General features: G+C 40.4%; 1 pseudogene; it reads left to right on the top strand.

Moving 5' to 3' along the window:
- LOC110160237 (contactin-associated protein-like 4) overlaps window positions 1–15,810 on the top strand; it is a 513,033-nt pseudogene that overhangs the window by 376,103 nt on the left and 121,120 nt on the right.

Here is a 15,810-nt window from a genome sequence, read left to right as displayed (position 1 = left end):
CCATCTGAAATTATGTCTTCAGCTTCACGTTTTTTGCAACTTTTCCCATTCAAAAGCTAAAATATTTAGTTAGTTTTAAATTGTTGTGCACTTTTTCCTGAAACTCACGCGTAAACTATTCCTCACTCCTTTGTCACTTGCCTCTCTAAATCTCCCCGTTATTTCGATCTGAGAAGTGTTGATGAGTTGCTAAACAGAGGTACGGCAGAGGGAGGAGGCGGGGCTCGTTTTTTGTATTTGTATTTGTGATTGGCGGTTGGCTCTCCTCCCCGCGTCGCTGTCTCCGCTCTGCACCTTTGTTGTGAGAAGTGATTGTTCTGGCGCGGTGAGGGATTGTGTTGTGACAGCGCTCAGTGTCGGCTCGGGTTTCTTCTCTTCTTCGCCGTGTGTGTCTTTATGTCAGGCGAGAGACGGACGAGAGAAGGAGGGAAGGAGGGAAGGAGGGAGGACCGCACTCTCTCCTCTTCATGTAAATAAGATGGAAATGGAAATGTAAGCGATGCAGCTGCAGTGGTCGCAAATGAGAAAACGCCACAGTGTCCAGAGCGGCAGATGGCTCATGAGCTCTGCCAGTGTTTGGGGCTAAAAGGCTGATTCGGATCATTTTACTCAAATTATACCATATAAAGTGCTGTTTCTGCAGTGCGCGACTGTTGTGGGGAAGAGATGAGTGCAAAGGCTAAGATCTCAATTTAACGCTCAATCTACGTTCATACTCTCACTCCTGGTCCCTGGTTTAGTACTAGCTTTGTCCTGGTTTAGTTCTGGTTGAGTTCTGGCTTAATTCTGGTTTAGAGCTATGTTCATACTCTCACTCCTGGTCCCTGGTTTAGTCCTATCTTAGTCCTGGTTTAGTCCTGGTTGAGTTCTGGCTTAATTCTGGTTTAGAGCTATGTTCATACTCTCACTCCTGGTCCCTGGTTTAGTCCTATCTTAGTCCTGGTTTAGTCCTGGTTGAGTTCTGGCTTAATTCTGGTTTAGAGCTATGTTCATACTCTCACTCATGGTCTCTGGTTTAGTCCTGGTTTAGTTCTAGCTTAGTTCTGGTTTAGTTCTGGTTTAGAGCTATGTTCATACTCTCACTCATGGCCCCGGTTTAGACCCAGTTTAGTCCTGGTGTAGTCCTGGATTAGTTTTAACTTAGTTCTGCTTTAGTTCTTGTTTAGAGCTATGTTCATACTCTCACTGATGGCCTCTGATTTAGTCCTAGTTTAGTCCTGGTTTAGTTCTAGCTCAGTTCTGGTTTAGAGCTACTTTCATACTCACTCCTGGTCCCTGGTTTAGTCCTAGCTTAGTCCTGGTTTAGTCCTGGTTTAGTTTTGGTTTAGTTCTGGTCAGAGCTATGGTCATACTCTCACTTATGGTCATGATCTTTGGAAAATGCCTGAAAGATCCGGCAAAAGCAATCAATAAGTTTCAAGGGAGGAGCTCAGAGTAGAACCGCTGCTCCTGCACGTGGAGAGGAGCAGCTGAGGGGAGGGCATCTGTTCCAGACGCCTCTTGGACGACTCCCTGAGGAGGTGTTTGTGTTCCATCGGGAGGAGGCCCCACGGAAGACTGGAGGCATGAAAATCTCTCACCTTTCAGCCAAATTTGCTGCTTTGAAGCCAGAACAGATGACCTACATGAACCGTGTAGATTCAGTGAGAAAAGTTTTAGGGGGGTGCAAACGTATTTCATCATGGCCACTGCTGTCGGCAATAAACTTGTAGTGGTGCCTGTGTGCTTGTCTGGAGTCCTCGGACACTGCATGGCACCACCTGCGTGCAGCTTTCCACAAGAGTATGCACCCTCGTGTGTCAGTGTGTATCACAGGGCAGGTTAAACTTTTTAAGACATCCTATCTGTCCATCCGCCTCAAGTCAGTGTACCACTCCTTGTCTTTTCATGCTCCTCCCTGTGTATAGTGTACATGGGCTTGGTCCTTAGTTCACACTGTTTAGAAGAGCAAGATGAAACACGAAGCAAAAATCTAAATTTATGCTACAGTGTTGGCACAGAGCAGACCTACAGCACAGACCTACAGCACAGACCTACAGCACAGAGCAGACCTACTGTGATATGTAGCTGAAGTTTGCCTAATAAAATGCCAAATAAATCTGTGTTTGTCACGTGTGCGTTTGGTTTGGTAAATGTGCAGAGGCTGGTAAATGCCACTGTAAAAGTAAGACAGTAAGAGAATGTAACTCCAGTCAAGAATGTGAAAAAACAGGTTTAAAAATGCTACCCACTTTCTTTCTTTCATTTCTTCACAGTTTTGTGTAAAGTGCCAGTGGAAAGTATCTTACAGAAGGGGTTCTCAAACTGTGGGTGAGCATCCAAAAAAAGGGGCACCTGCTCAGGATAAGTTTGAGGAGCTGGAGGGAGTGTGTGTGCAGAGGGAAGTCTGGGCCTCTGCTCAGACTTCTGCCTCCCTGACCCGGCCCTGGATAAGCAGAAGAAAATGGATGGACATAGATTCCGTTAGTGTCTACAGTAAAGTGCATTAGAAACAATATTATAGATGTTTCCTAACAAACTTTCAGACAGAGCTTCAGGTATTGACATAAAAAAGACTTAAAAAGAGAGCAGTCTCATCTGTCTCTCTTTTTTTTAATCAATTTTAACAAATCAGAGCTGCATGGTGATGTTGTCTGGATGGGTCCCAATTTAAGCCTAAAAACATTGAATCAATAGGACAAGACACTCTTCAAATGTTCTACAACTTATTAAACTCACTAATAACTCCCTCTTTCTCTCTTTTTCTCTGTCTCTCCCCCGTCTCTCTCTTTCAGATGGCTCTCCGTTCAGCTGGTGGGTGGGCGGACCCGGAGCCGGACAGGAGCAGTTGTTTTGGGGCGGGGCGTTGCCCGGGAGCCGACAGTGTTCATGTGGACTCCATCAGACCTGCCTGGACCCCGCCCACTACTGCAACTGCGACGCCGACCGGGACCACTGGTACTGCACCCCCGCTTTCCATCTCTACATCTATACATCCAGAGAACGCACAACTCGTCTTTGTTTACTCTTTCAGGAACTTTTTTTTTGATCCACAGGGGAAATTACTTAGGTACAAAAGCTCACAAATAAAGAATAGTTCCTAATAACAAAGCAGAGCACCTCCTGTTTACAGAGGTTATACACCGACATCATTTACATTCCAAAAACACCGCTCAACATTCAGGCTGAGTGGGCAGCAGCGCTCGCAAAATGTATTTCTTCCCTTTTTAGCCTTGTTTTGTCTGTGGAGCTATTGTCCTGAAACTAGAAGTAGATTCTGTTTCAGACTATCTAGTTTGCTTGCGAGACTGTGGCATGTTTTAGATGTTGTTTTAGCGCTTACAGGGAGAACTTTATTAATTACCACTCAGACAACTTTACCGCTCAACGTTTGGGGGGAGGGAGGGGTATAAGACATTACACCTCACACTGGATCAACACTTCTGAAATCGGTCTGTAGTATGACTTAACACTCCACAGTTATTTATAGGCTCCACAAAGTCATTCTAACTTTGAATATTTTAGAAGTATGCATCCAAAACTTTGCTTGTACGTGTGTGGCATGAATGTAAACCCAACTATTTACATATGTGAAATTGGTGTCATAGTACATCCATACATATATTACATCAGGTCTTGGTTTTGTCTCGGACTCGGACTCTTGTTGACTGTTTTGGACTCTTGTTGAGTGTTTCGGACTCTTGTTGAGTGTCTCGGACTCGTGTTGAATGTCTCGGACTCTTGTTGAGTGTCTCGTACTCGTGTTGAATGTCTCGGACATTCACACTCTTGTTGAGTTTGTCGGACTCTTGTTGAGTGTCATGGACTCTTGTTGAGTGTGTCGGACTCTTGTTGAGTGTGTTCGGACTCTTGTTGAGTGTGTCGGACTCTTGTTGAGTGTGTCGGACTCTTGTTGAGTGTTTCGGACTCTTGTTGAGTGTTTCGGACTCTTGTTGAGTGTGTCGGACTCTTGTTGAGTGTGTCGGACTCTTGTTGAGTGTGTCGGACTCTTGTTGAGTGTGTCGGACTCTTGTTGAGTGTGTCGGACTCTTGTTGAGTGTCACGGACTCTTGTTGAGTGTCTTGGACTCTTGTTGACCTGGCTGGGCTTTTCTCTGCAGCCTGTGCTCATCTGCAGCCAGAGAAACTGAGTCACCACACACTCCCTAGCGTGTGGCTTGTTCACAACAGCTTGTCTTGGTCTTTAAATGGATTGGCCTTGTCTCGGTCTTGACTCTCAGAGGTCTTGGTCTTATTTTGTTCTTGTCCTGGTCTACAACTACATCACTGTGTGGAGTCATGACCATGCTCCAGTACTGAAGCTATCTGTTCCAAACTAGTTTATGGTTAAGGTTCACTTTTGTCCTCTGCATTTACACTTAGACTTAGTTGTACAGTTGTAGGGAGTATTATCTGTTACATAAGGGTGAGTTGTTTGCAGTTGTAGGGAGTTTGTTGTACAGCTGTAGGGAGTATTATCTGTTACATAAAGGTAAGTTGTTGTACAGTTGTAGAGAGTTTGTTGTACAGTTTTAGGGAGTATTATCTGTTACATAAGGGTGAGTTGTACAGTTATAGGGAGTATTATCTGTTCCAAAAGGCTGAGTTGTTGTACAGTTGTAGGGAGTATTGTTATTATTATTATTATTATTATTTAACTCATTTTAGGAGTCACGACACACATTTTAGCAAACACTGTCAAAAACATTTTAAGATGTCAATAAAACTCAATAAAACGCACATTTTCAGGAGCGCGTGATCTCCACACTCCTGTTTTCGAAGTTTGATTTTCAACAAAAAAGGTGAGAAACTGACAAACTGTTGACTAATGCTTGCTCGGCGGTGACTGTAATTTTATGCGTGAGGGACTTGTTTAACATCACAAATCAGCTCACCTGTCGGAGTTCCAGCTGAATCAGATCTCTATGGTTTATGTTCAAATAAATATCACATTAAAGTCTAACAAGCCGCAGACAAAGCAGTGCCTTTAGTTAACAGCACACCCCAGGGGAATGTTGATGACATCAGCCGCAATGTATCTTATCGCCGAATAATGAAGTGAATGAATAATGCAAAGTAAGACGCTTTGAGGATCTTGAAAGACTCTATAAATATATACAAGACATTAAAAATACCTATCTCTCTGACACGACTGCAGCTACTGACTATTCAAAATGCACTCAGAAGACCATAGAGAATATGTTCCATCAAAAATAATGCTGATAAAACTTTTGGAACTTTTTATTTTGATTTAGTAAAGTGTGAAAAAATAACTCTTTTTCCCCCAAGAGTTAAAAGGAATTGTTCTATGTTTAAATCACTGTTCCAATACATCTGATGAGTCATAGATATAAACTGTATAAAGAAGTGGACTAAGGCAGTGTTCAGCTCCAGTCAAATGAAGCTCACTGAGGCTGGAAGTTATAGGAATTTGGTGACAAAATGTACAGACAAAATAGCTAAATAAAAATACCAGAATCAAGTAGAGCAGGTTAATACAAACATTTTAATTCTTTCCCCCTTGGACGCTGACTAGGAAAAACCATACATATATGACAGGACTACCCATAGAGCATAACTGCATAAAAGAAAACAGACTTCCACGAGTGATTATAAATGATTTTCACACTCATGAACTTTATTGAAACACAGACATATTTAGTATCTCTGGAAACCTTAGACTCTGAACTCTTCATTTCTGGATGTTTAAATGTGATTCAACTCATTTACAGGTTTATAACAGCTCACTGCAAATGAGAGTTTACCTGGTCAGGTGCAAAATCGAAAACAAAAAACTACATTCAGTATCTGATATATACATGTTCTGAGTACTATATTCATAATTTTTTTTTAAAATATATTTGTCAAAGTATTTAAACAGATTTCATATCACCAGATACAGTATAGCCAAGTGTTTTTACCTGTTGTACACCTGTGTGCACCTAATTTGTTTTTTCCATTTAACTTATTCAACTCATTTATCTTATTATAATATAATAATTAGGGGTGTCAAATTATCGCGTTAATTGCGATTAATTAATTACAGTCATATTTAGCGCGTTATGTTTTTTAATCGCGTTAATCTCATTTTTTATCTCTAACTTTACTGTTTCTGTATGCGAGTTGCTTTATTATAAAACCTGTTTTTATGTGTTGTTGGGACAACAACACACACACACACACACAAAAAAAACACATTTTATTTTTTTTAATTTTGGTAATTCCACTCATTGCCGGAAACCCACACAAAACGCGTGCAGTAAGAGCGATGTAAACGTCATGTTAACGCTGGCGGCGTCAGTCGCACAATGGACGAGGTGGAAGAGCCAGTAGAACAGAGGCAGCAGTGCACAGGGAAAAACACATTTGTGTCTTGAAAATTATTCTCCTGACGTGAAATAAAAGAAAATAACTAATATAAAATCGCCTACAACTTAAATGTCACTGGTGAAAACAACCTGCATAGACTCATGATGTCTGCACTACTGTCCTATAGTGACCTGCCACATGAGGGGACACGCACACAAACACACACAAACACAAACACAAATACACACAAACACACACACACACACACAAACAAACACAAACACACACAAATACACACAAACACACACAAACACACACACAAACACACACCTTCATCATCGTCATTAACCTGAGAACCCGCGGACCACGTTTCTTCTTCTTTGTCCTCCCGTGCGCCGCGTACGTTTTCTCGCGTACGCTGCATAAACCGCGCTTCCTCCTGTGAGCCTCTAAACCAGAACTAACACCAAGACTAAAACCAGGACTAACCCAGTCCAGGACTAAACCAGGACTAAACCAGGTCTAAACCAGGACTAAAACCAGGTCTAAACCAGGATTAAAACCAGGTCTAAACCAGGTCTGTTAAAGTTTGTTAAAAAATAAATGACTTTATAAAGTCACTTTTTTTTGTTCTATATCAGTCTTTTGATCTGCCACAATAATGTAATAATGAATTTAAATGAAAATACCTCAAATTGAAGGCTTTTCTCAGCAATTTTTAGGTGAGATTAAAAAGAGATTAATTTGATTAATTAATTACAGATCATAATTAATTAATCTCTCAATTTTTTTACATCGCATGACAGCACTAATAATAATATAATCATAAAATTCTTCCCCATCATTGGGTGTTCAGTATTTGTCATCTTGGTTACTTTCTCGTGCACAGAGCTCCACATAAGTGTTTGTTTCTGTAGCGATTCTATTATACATCACATCTTGAAAAAAAGACTGAAATATTTTAAAGGACTCACCTGAGCAACATCCAGATTTTCAGGGCAATTTTGGTTCATAATCGAGTATAAAGTCCAGATAGTTTGTTTGGATGTCGCAGGACTCCACACAGACGCATCAGCAGCATTCTCATCTTCGTAAGATTCACTCTCTGAAAGTTTGTCACTATTGCTGTTTTCCACTTTATAATCAACTTCATCATCACTTTGAAATCTATAAAAGTCACTTTCTCTAAACTCATCCATAAAATACATCCCCTCCTCATTATTCCTAAAATTGCGCCGCAGCACCGCGATCTTTCCATTGCACGTGTTTCATGTTGTGTATTTTTACGGAAGCTACAATCGTCACTACTTCAATTAACTTTGGAAAAAATCGGTGAAAACATATCCTGGAATCCTATTGGTCAGTCTAGTGTGGGTTGTAGTGGCCCCCAACTATCACAGTCTCTGTTTACATGTGAAAAACTGAGCCGTTTCTAATGGTCGTCAAATCACGTCTTTAGTGAAACAGCGGAGGGGGCAAAACACGTCATTAAGGAAACAAGGAGGTCGTCAAATGTCGTCTTCATGGGGGAAAGAGTTAAGACCAAAATGTTGAGGCTCACTGCTGCAGTTACAGGGAGAGGGGCGACAGTTTTTCAATGTAAAGTCAATTGGAGCCAGAGTCGATGGAGCCTGAAATGTCCCCATACTCACTTCCTATTTGGAATGCAACAGCTAGCATGTTAGCGAGTTAGCTCTGTCCATTTATATCCTAGAACTATAATCAAATCTGAAGGTGAACCCAAGATGGCGTCGTATTGTTTTCAGGGGTCTGTGCTCATTGGCGCATGAGCCCAAAAATAATTTTCTATTCTGCATTTACCATATTTTTTTGGATTATAAGGCACAATATCAGTAAAGTTGAATTCTCTCATTTATTTTCATACATAAGGCGCACCAGATTATAAGGCGCATTAAGCGAAACAAAGGGACAACACTTGAGACTTGAGACTTTTTTAAATTTCCTACGAAGAGAACTCAAATCTACATTGAGTAATAAAATGTTTAATGCAGCTTTGTACACATTTGTTTACATTTTACAGACATGGCAAAAGGGGAAATTAAATTTGTCAACTGGACAAAAGTTTATTTGGTCGAATACATTTCACAGCTCATCTTCTTCAGCTCAACTCAGCTTCTCAGTTCAGTTCTGGTCAGACGCTGGTGGACACTTGCTTATATCCAGTGTTGGGGAGTAACAGATTACATGTACCAGAGTTACGTAATCAGAGTACAAATTATGAGTAAATGTATTCGGTTACAGTTACCGTTTCAGTGAGTGGTAACTGGATTACAGTTACTTTGTTAAAATAAATGGATTACATGGTGGTATTTTCCTGTTTTCACATTTTAGGCTAAATCCCACATCTCCTTCTGTCCTGTGCAGACACCACCGGTCTCCTGTGCACCTCCAAACCAGAACTAACACCAGGACTAAAACCAGGACTAAACCAGGTCTAAACTAAGACTAAAACCAGGTCTAAACCAGGTGTAAAACCAGGACTAAACCAGGTCTAAACTAAGACTAAAACCAGGTCTAAACTAAATGGTCACATTTTTCTATAGCGCTTTTCCACCTTCAAGGCACTCAAAGCTCTTTACAACAAGGAACCACTCACCCATTCACACAGACACTGTGGGCAAGGTGGGTTAAGTGTCTTGCCCAAGGACACAACAGCAGCATTCATCTGTGGGAGCTGAAATCATATCAGCCAACCTGTAGGTCAGTGGATCTGACCACTCAACCTGTGATGTTTTTTTCTTTTTTAATGTCAAGACCAGGATTCAAACCACCAACCTTCAGATGAGTGGGCAAATGCTCTACCAACTGAGCTACTGCCGCCCAACTAAGACTAAAACCAGGTCTACACCAGGACTAAAACCAGGACCTAAAACATCTTATTAAGACATTTTATTAAATCTTATTCAGATTTCCTCGTCTTTGCTACTTTACAATGAACCGTTGTTTATTCATGGTGTTTTGGGCTCAACAGACAATTTGAAGAGAACAAACAAGAATTTTCAGGATGTGGTTTGGTACATTCATGTAGTTTTAAAAAAGCACGACAATATCAAGTAATCCAAAGTATTCAGATTACATTACTCACTTTAAGTAATTTACTGGATTATGTTACAAACTACATTTTGGGGTATGTAATCTGTAATCTGTAGGGGAATACATTTTAAAAGTCACCTTCCCAACACTGCTTCTATCTGCCTGAAGGGAGGAGCTAACTACACTGAAACTACTCTGAAACTAACACACTTACCTGTTTACAGTTTCTGTTTGTTAGTTAGGCCTGTTGAACTGTACTGAGTGTGAGATCATATTGGCATGTTCATTCAGGGCCAAAAAAGGGGTGAAAGCTTCACATTTTTTGACACCTTTATTGATTTATTTTTGAGGATGGAGCTGTAAATAGGAGATAGATGGTGTCTGAGTCCTCTCTTTCTTATTCTCTTTCTTAACAAAAATAGCTTCTTTAACTCCCCTCTGCTATAGTTTCAGAGTAGTTTCAGTGTAGTTAGCTCCTCTCTTCAGGCAGATATAAGGAAGTGTCCACCAACATTTTGACCAGAACTGAAAAAGCAGCTTGGATGAGTTGCAAACTGTATTCAACCAAATAAACTTTTCTCCAGCTGAATTTCTCCTTTTGCTATAAGAGCCATGGCAAAACGTAGATGGGGAACAGTTTGTCTATAAAACATAAACCATTATCCAGTTATCAGTGCACAATATTATCAAAACAATAGATTTTTTGATTGATTATTTATTTCGGTCACATGTATATTTTGACATTAATTCACAGACAGTCATATTTAACATACACAGACCGAAAAGGTGCAGGCTTAAGCTTATTCTGCCTTTACCCTTTATTCCTTTGTCAGAGCATCGTCTTAACACCAGTTCATCTTCATAAATACAACAAGAGGAAACGAACAAATCAGAAACAATACAACAAAGTACTACAGCACAAACTAAGTATCATAATTCATGTATCTGTCCAGAGTTAAACATTTAAACTTCTTTATAAAGTGAAAGAGACTGGTGCACAATTTTAGGTTTTCTGTACAGTTGTTCCAGAGCTCCACCCCTTTAACAGATACACAAAATTTCATGTTTATTTTCATTTTCTTTTTGATGAACATGGCTGTGCCTCTGAGCTCATATTGGCTCTTTCAGATTTTGAACATGGGTCCGGTCAAGTGGTAACGGAGGAAACAGGGGCAGATTTTTGACATTCAAATGTCTCTTATTCAGAAACTAGAGGGACTATTGAAATAAGTAAAGTATCAGAATGTAGGAAAGAGTTACACTCCAACAGGGTCAAGTTAAACCTGTGAGATTCTTTCAAGTTGTGACAAAAAATTAAAAAACTAATGTCGGTAACGGAGGGAATGAAATATGCAGCACTTTTTGGGCAATAAATCCAAACAGTGATAACTCTTGGTTCTCACTTCCATATCCTTAACAAACTGGTTTGAATATTTGCTTCATATAGTTTTCTACCATATGGTACAAGATTAGGTTGAAAAACCTCTTACTTTTTGACTCATGAGATTTTTTATTAAGAAAGGTCATGATAACGGAGGGAAAATTGTGCAAACAAGTAGAAGGTGCAGGATTTTACATCATTTGTCGCTTTTTTTCTTCTGAATACTTTAATATTACTTCAAAATGAAAGGAAACTATTTCTATAAAATATGTCAGTCCTTCCAAGCAAATTTTTATCATTTTAAATACATAAAAAAAAATAAAAATCATGTCCCTTCATCAACAGTTCAAAGATGGAATAACACAAGATATGATGAAATACATCCATTTATTTACATGATTTTCAGATCTTTGAAAGTTGGGGAATAATTTTTGTTCCATGTTTCATACATGGTCTGTTTTAAAATGTATGGAACTTTAGAACCAAAAATGGTACAGAAAAAAGGTCAACAGTTTCATAAACTAGAGTACATATGTATCTGTTCAATACATTTTTATATCAGATGCATTAACTTGAATTTTTGGTCTTGCTGTTTGCTTCTGCTTGACTGGGCCCACATGTTCTGTAAAAAAATTGACAGGAGATTGTTGTTTAGTTTGAACATGATTTTCAGAGTATAAAAGTCGACTAAATCATAAAATTTTCAGAGGTTGAAGGTTTTTACAATGGAAACAGCCATTTAATCAATCAAATATGAGTTATTTTATTATTATGTCATACTTCCAGATGGGGGCAAGAGCCATTTTTTTTTTTCTTCTATTGATTACACTGTTCACCATTAAATAACAGAAAGGTGACTTCCCAAATATGAAACCTGATCATTTCTATTATTAACTAGACCCAAGACCGTGCTATGTTTCAATAAAACTCTGCAATATTAATTTCAGCTGCCCCCTATCCCCTGTATGAAATAATATTGGCCTATAGAATATTATGTAATCTGAAACCCGGCACACAGTCTGGGATCATAGCAGGCCCACTCCCCGCACATCCCTCTTCTGCGTCTAGAAAATTGCGGTCTGGGCTCAAATCTCCCGAGACTCTGTGGACTTGTTATAGAATATAGCCTACATCATAATAACTACGAGCACAAAAGCGAAGCCCACAGGAGGACTCACACTTTCATTTTCACTTTAATTAGAAAAAGCTAATATCCCTCCATATCTCTGCTGCGTACCGGCTCTGGGGACTGTTAGCACGTTTGGCGCACTCCTCCTCACCACACATGGGTAATTACCACAAACTAAACAAGATTTCAATTAGCCACTTTGTTTTTGAGCACATCTCGGAGAAGGCGTATTGTTTTTGTGGATAATTCATCATAAAACCCGTGTCTCTGCTCCACTCCGTTCTTCGGTGTGTTTACTCAGATCGGATTTGGGTCACGTTTCTCCAGATTTCCGCGCGCTGTAGCTGTTTTTAGTTCCCCGTGTGTGTGTTTTGTCGGGTTTACCGCTCTCATTGTCTCATTCTTGGCTGTTATTGTAAAAACAGAAAGGTGAAGTCAGGCCAAATGTGCAGCCAAAACTGTTGATGTTTCATAATTTATCATTAAAAAGTGACTGAAATGCAAAGTGTTACTCGAGTTTGACAGCTATAGTTTCTGTTATTAAAGGTGCACTATGTAACTTTTCGGTTGGGGGTCTGTCACCTGCTTGTTTCTATGGATTTGCCTCAGTTCTACCTGGAATGTTCCACGGTATGACATTAAACAGCTCTACTTTACATGTATTCAAGGTAGGGATGAGCATGATTAGTCCATTAATCGATAATTGATCATTAAGAATTTCGTCGATTACGTTCATTTTTAATTGACAAACCAAATGTAGGTTGGCAAGCGTCCGTTTTTTTCCCGGACATGTCCGTTTTCTACATCTTGTCCTGGCCGTACAGTTTTGTTTTGTTTTTTTTATATAGTGATGCAAATGTTCAGGTTTTCATTTCCTTTCATTGGGCCATTAAACTGAGTGTCTCTCGTAGCTCTCTGTGACTCAGAAGAAGCAAGCAGACACAAACAGTTGGTCAGCCTGCAACATGCCGAAGCACAAATGCACATTTAACGATGACTTGTACCAGAAATTCCCCGCTTTTCGTCCCGGTCGAGACAAGTGTGAGGCCATGTGCACAGTGTACAAAGCAGCACATATGTTTTGGTGTCCAGTGGGGGTGTCAGGGACCTCAAAGCACCAGGACACCGAAAAACATTCAAAAGCTTTGCCAGGTGAGAGTAGCTCAAGACGAGGCCCCATGTCTCACCCCCCGTATGGAGTCGTGGTTTTGACAAACGCAAATCTGGTCACATTAACCTGTATTCCACTGAGTCATGTCTTTTAATCCCACAGAAGTTGAACCGCATCAGCGCACAAGAGCTGTTTTGTTCTTCGCTTAGTTTATGCAAATGAGCCATGAGGTTTTAAGTTTTGTTTCTGTGAGACTTGCACAAATCTGCATTAAAGGTTGTATGGAGGATTTTTTTTTTGTTTCAAGTTGTCAATTGTTGTCAATGATAGCATTATAGAGGTGCAGTAGCCTTGTAATTATGATGACCAAAAAAAAAGAGAATAAAAATTCATCAACTCTGGACGTGGTGGGGCTAAACATTTGCCAATAGATAACGACACTGCCTCGTTATCTGTTAGCTGACAGGCTGTCAATCAAATCTCCCTACGTTTCTAGCGTAACTGACTTGCCTGCGCCGCCGGTACGTGGTTTACGTACGTCTGTCACGCAGTCCACAGACGCAAGACGCACAGACGCTGTTTACTCCACCAACGCAACAGTTCTTAGCGGCTTTTTTTTTACCTATATCTTCCTCGCAGTTCGCACAAAGTTTGTTGCAATGGCAGACAAGAATCCAGGAGCAGTTCGCCGCAAAAGAAAGTCCGTTTTTGAGGTCGCTGAAAGAAGAAGACAAGGGGAAAAGCAGGAAGCCAAACTAAGGTGATTCTTGAAGATTCATTCCAGCGATGGCGCAACTGAAGCAGACGCAGGGTCTAAAGACTGACGCACTGGTCCACAAATTACTCCTGGACAGGTCACTTCTGCTTATTATGAAAACGTACTTTATTTCCAAGAGTTAGACAAACGTTTTTCAGGACACGAAAGCGATATCCTATGTCTGAAAACGTAATTTTCAAGGCAAAGAAAGAGTCTGCTTGCTGCTGCGTGTTGTAGCTAGTTCATTCGCACTGAATCTCCGCGCACTCTTCTCTGCACCCCTTTCCTGCTCCTGTCCCCGCTGCCCGATCCGCTCTTCCCCCTGCTCCTCACTTCTCCCGGGCACGGAATCTCCACGCACCGCTCCCCTCTCCTCTCTCCCCTCTCCTCTCTTCCTCTCTCCCTGCTCCACTCTTCTCCTGCTCCTCACTTCTCGTCCGCGAACGAAATGTCCGCGCCCCCGCTCCTCACTTCTCCGTCTTGCCTAACCAACACTGTAGTTAGTTGTTTACAAGTCATGTGCAGCTCACTGGCTGTAAACAAACCTGTTTCTGGCGTAAAGAGGAGGCGGGAGGAGACGTTTTCTATGTAGGGAGCTGTAGGGAGGGGAGGTGGTTTCACGCATGCGCAACATTTGAAAAAGGACAAACAGTCGCTGGATTTCTCGTTCCTTGGAAAATCCTCTATACAATCTTTAAACACATTATAATGTCAAACGGGCTGATGTGGCTCTAGAGTGTTTATGTTTATATGTTGTAAAGTTGAGTTTATTTATGCAGATTAGTAGTGCAGATAGTAATAATGATGATCATTTTAATATAAAATCATTAATAATTAATCCATAATCGATCGTTAATTCTCCCGACGATCGATTATTGAAATTTCATCAAATGCCCATCTCTAATTCAAGGTGGTTTTATAGCTCAAATATGTTAACAAAAACAGGCCTTCTGACTAGAGCTGGGTATCATTAAGAAGTTGCCGGTACGATACATACCTCGATACATAGACCACGATACGATACATATTTCAATACAGTGCACTTTCGATTCCACACTATATATTTAAAATTGATTCTATATGGTTCAATAAAAATACAGGCTAAATCATGGCTGTGACACTAAAAGTCTTTGTTGGCCCCTTTAGCCAGCGTATGCCGAAGTGTGAAAAATTTGGCAAATACGCTGGCGTACGTCAGATAAGTTCTGAGCACGCTGAAGCACGCTGGCATACGGCGACATACGGGAAGGTCGTTGAAGAATTTTGAGCATGCTGAAAATTTCTCAACGTATCTCAGCGTGCGCTTATACGTCCTGCATACGTGAGCCATAAGTTGTAGGTAAGTTATGTGATCGTTGACACACGTTAATTGTAAGTTACTCATAAATCCAAATATGTTGAAATAATGTCTAGTGTATCCAATATCTCCAACGCATATTGACATTTGCAGATGTATTTGACATGCTCCAGACGACCACAGAACTTACTGAACGTGTTTCTAACTTATAATTACTGTATAATGTCGTGGGAAACAGTCATTTGCATTTTAAAAAAAGCTCATTATGTAAGCTATCTGCGGAGAACATCATAGAGCTAAATAAATGACCAATCAATTCATTGAACCAGCTCAATAAGAAGACTTTAGTACAATATTATCCACAGAATTTGTCTTCCGCAAATACTGACATCCAGTCCACAAAACCGTATTATTAATCCATTTGAGTGGTTCTTTGAAAGTAAAAAGGCGAGAGTCGCATGTGTGTTTGTTTACGTCCAGCGTGTGTGTAGCTGCAGATCAGAGACAATGACTCTACTTCCTGTGGACTTCATTTCCAATCATTTCTGCTTTAAAAATCATGAAGTTTTGCACCACATCTCACAAATAATAACAACACAGTTTTGACTTGTATCTAAACTAGAAGTGCAGAGCTCTGATCTTTTAAACACTTAAGAGTCTCAGAGCGAGTGGTTTTACTGTAGACAGGAAACAGCTGATGCGATCGTGCTCACAACTTTATATCCTGTGGTCTGCAGACAGATCCCGCTGCTCTATACCTGCCTATAGTCGAGCTGCTACATTCAGCACCATGG

Source organism: Boleophthalmus pectinirostris, unplaced genomic scaffold, assembly GCF_026225935.1.
Source record: "Boleophthalmus pectinirostris isolate CB_2022bp ecotype Guang Dong unplaced genomic scaffold, ASM2622593v1 HiC_scaffold_7, whole genome shotgun sequence".
Taxonomy (NCBI): Eukaryota; Metazoa; Chordata; class Actinopteri; order Gobiiformes; family Gobiidae; genus Boleophthalmus; species Boleophthalmus pectinirostris.
The sequence above is the reverse complement of the archived record's forward strand: the minus strand, read 5'-3'. Positions and strand labels throughout refer to the sequence as shown.